Raw genomic sequence first — 4,201 nt, 5'->3', positions numbered from 1 at the left:
CGTCTTCTAGTTTGTATGTGGTTCCTGGCTTCTTGGTTTATAGCCACAACACACTGATCTCTGACTCCAGGGTCATGTTGCCTCCTCCTTCTTTCTGTATCTTATGCAATCTGCTTGTTTCAAATCCTCCTCTTTTTCCTATAAGAACATTTGTCACTGAGTTTAGAGACAGCCTTATAATCTAGAATTATCTCCACATTTCAAGATTGTCATTGTAATCACATTTACCAAAATCTTTTTTCTTCCCAAATAAGTTTCCAGGAAATTGATGTAGATAAATTTTAGAATGTCATGTTTTAGCCTGCAACATAAGAGTAAATTTATTGCAACTACCAATGTTTGACCATCACATATTAATTTCCAGAACCAATTGAGCTATTTAAAAGCATTCACAAAACTAATATAAAACACAAAGATTACTTTAATATCTAACAAAAATATACTTATAAAATAATATAACAGTTTATGTATATTTTTGATTAATACATCATCTCTACAAATCACAATATATAAAATACAACAAACAAGTACAAATGAATTCTGAGATAAAGCAAAATGCTCTTACTTAGAAAGTTATGAAGAGCTAGTTCATTACTGGGAAATTTAGGCATTCAGGTCCAAATTTTAGAATGTACTACACTCTGATTTGTTTTATTTAACTTCAGAATTTTTAAATAAGAAATTAGCCAGTTTGATACATATAATAAAGTTACAGTTTAGAAAATATTAGTAATTTAACATATAACAAATTATTTTTATCAAAATATAATCACTTAGTTTTGTACTAATCTGAGTTACCTAAAATTTAAAAGTAACTGATTATTTTAAATGTTAACATAAGAAATTAAAGCTGTAAGTTGTACAATTATGTATATTTATGACTACATAATCCTTAAATCTTATGACTTTTAATCATACCTACTGATAGCATAACTTTAAAAATATATAAAAATTTTAGTCTCTATGTAGAACTTACTTATATAATTTTATATTCACAGAAAGAGCATTTTACCATTTAAAATATATTTAAAGAGAGAAAGCCATTCAAAGAAAAGAATGTATTTTTAAATTAACTTTTTCAAAAATGAATCTTTCTTTAGTATATTAACTGTATATGAAATATACAAAGTAATTAATAGAAAATAAATAATATGCAATTAAAGCTGGATCCTCGATGCCCACTCAAAGTAAAAACAACTCCTGCTATATCTCTGTGAACAGATTATGACATTCTAACTTCAGCTTTCTGAGATAGTAGTCTAGGGCTGTACCAAACTTGTCCTTCTAGTGTAGTATGTTAGTATTTCTTTGGAACCTTGTCATGTCGTATTAAAGTCTTCATTTCACCCAAGGACACTTATGGAAATCATTAGCTGTTTTCTCAAGGAAACCATGGCAAATTGTCCTGTTTCTTCAAAGTGATTGGCAAATATTATTGTCCTTATCCTCCTGCAGAAAGACTATCATGTGTCTTTTTTTCCCCTAGAATGTATTGATTGACTCACTAAGAATCAATGCTTCTGTTTTTTATTTTTTGCCAATACTAGAGATTCTTACTAAATTCTTTACATATTAATGAGATACATATTCTTGGAAGTTTCTGAATTATTATATGTCTCTTCTATCTCTAAATAGAAATCATCTATATTCTATTAAGTCATCATATTAAAATTAAATTCTATTTCTTCTGCAAAACCGTCTTTCATACTTTCAATCTTTATATTTTTATTTGTAATGCTTTTTAAATTATGATTTTAAATTTGTCTCTCATGCGTAATAGTTTCAATATTATTAAAGTTATGGTTTACAATTGATAATTTACATCTCATTTTTAGTGACTGTGCTATAAAATGAAGACCTTGAATTCTATGTGATTTTAATAGTTATTCTTATTTTCCACTTGTTTCTCAATATGCATTCTAAGCTATTTGTGAGCAGGGACATTGTGCTTCTCTTACATTTTCAAAATAGACTACACAGTGATAAACATATGAATACACAATAAGTAATTGATTATTTGATTCATCACAGCTTTTCAAATATAAAGATTTCCACAACATAGGAAAAGCAAAATATAATTTTGGAAAAAGTAATTTATTAAGAGAAGGTTTAATACCTTCTCTTAATATAGAGAAAACAAAACCAATAAGATTTTGGTGACAAAAATGTAGGCTATAGGATTACAAAAGACTGAGAAGACAGCCGGAGGTTAGCATCCAAGCCCTGAACTGCTCAGTTCTCAATTAGTGATTAGAAAGAAGATACAATGGAAGAGTGAGATCGAGGGTAAAAGAGAGCAACAGAAACTACTGTTCTCATTTACAGTATCTCTGTAGTAGTGGGTCGGTAGCCCTCCTCTTTTGGTGTCCATGATTGTGTCATCTACAGGAGGCTAGGAATAAGGGAGATATTCTACATACTAATGAATGAAACTGAAGGTAGTCTCAGTGTCTTAATGATTCCACACAATTCAGGATCACTTTGGAGCCCTGGTGGAAAATGATTATTTGCTGAGGGATGTCATAGCAAATAATGCCATCAGGAAAGAACAGACGTAGAATAAAATGGAAAGATAATTTACATGGCGTGTGTTAATTGGCTGAATATATTTATGAAAATCCATGAAGCACCCATTAAAACAGCTGCAGAGTACAGATGCTACAGGTTGTAAGGGAAGAATTTGCAGTTGAATGAAAGTTATTCAATATAACTAGACAAAATAAGTAATTGTTATTATTTTCTTGTCTTGGTTTTAAATTGCAGGCTTCCATAGCTTTGGGAATCATGCAGAACTCTACACTTTATTCTTCAATTATATTTTCTTCAAATTTGAGCTTTTTAAAGCTTATTTATGTATTTTACATGTCTATGAAAGAATTCTTTTTATCATTTTTGTTGCATCAAATTTAATACTGTATAGGTAGCATAGTATTTCCTGTAACCAAGTACCTACTTTCCATGTTAATGGAATTACCATTATGTTTATTTAAAAAACAACATTTAGAGTAGGTTGGCCTGAGGTTGATGTATCCCATACTTTCTTAAACCTTTTAATGCTTTTTGTCTCTTTGTATTGAAAAGACTTAATACAAACACTTACTACATACCCACAAAAATTTTAAAATTATTTACAAAAGAAAATATTTCCAATTTTCAAATATCAGACTATTGCATGAACATCCTTGAAAGTCTAGGTTAGAGACAAGCTTCCTGACAATGCAATCTATATGTTTTTCTATACCTTTTGTTTCAAATTAATTTTACAAATAATTAGAACACTGTCTTTTCCAAATCACCATATATGTTCTTATTGAGAATAAATAGACAAAAATGATTTTTAATTAAGTAATGCTGATACAATTTAACAATATAGATATTAAGTTATACATTGACATTGAAATATTGGAACTAAAAAAGCACACATTTTTTAAAACATGAATTTCAGGAATTTTGTCTGCAATAACGCTCTTATATAAAAATTCTTTTCTGTGACTCTAAGTTAAAAATTTAATCTGTATTGCAACACGTGCAAGGAAATCATAGAAAATGCCAAGTATTAGCAGACATGCTGAAAACTCAACCATTCCAAAATGTGAGATACTATCATATGCTGAGAGACAACACATTTCAATTTATGAAATTGAACTGCCCAGCATGTAATTACAGCCACTAAGCTAATAAGGTGTAATTTGTAAGATTTTTACTTTTATTGCTCTAAAAACACTGCTAGTTATCTATCAATTAATATTATTTATTTTCTAAATACACAGAAATGAAATACATATAGTCTAGTTTAAAAGAGATAGTTAAGTGCTGTGTGGTGCCAAGAAGAATATATATTCTGTTGATTTGGAGTGGAGAGTTCTATAGTTGTCTATTAGATTCATTTGGTCCAGAGCTGAGTTCAAGTCCTGCATATCCTTGTTAATTTTCTGTCTTGTAGATCTACCTAATATTGACAGTGCGGTATTAAACTCTCCCACTATTATTGCATGGGAGCCTAAGTCTCTTTGTAAGTCTCTGAGAACTTGCTTTATGAATCTGGGTGCTCTTGTGTTGGGTGCATATATATTTAGGATAGTTAGCTCTTCTTTTTGCATTGATCCCTTTGCCATTATGTAATGCCCTTCTTTGACTTTTTTGATCTTTGTTTGTTTAAAGTCTGTTTTATCAGAGACTAGGATTGCAGCCTCTGCTTTTT

This window comes from Cebus imitator, unplaced genomic scaffold, assembly GCF_001604975.1.
Source record: "Cebus imitator isolate Cc_AM_T3 unplaced genomic scaffold, Cebus_imitator-1.0 Scaffold113, whole genome shotgun sequence".
Taxonomy (NCBI): domain Eukaryota; kingdom Metazoa; phylum Chordata; class Mammalia; order Primates; family Cebidae; genus Cebus; species Cebus imitator.
Note: the sequence above shows the minus strand (reverse complement) of the source record.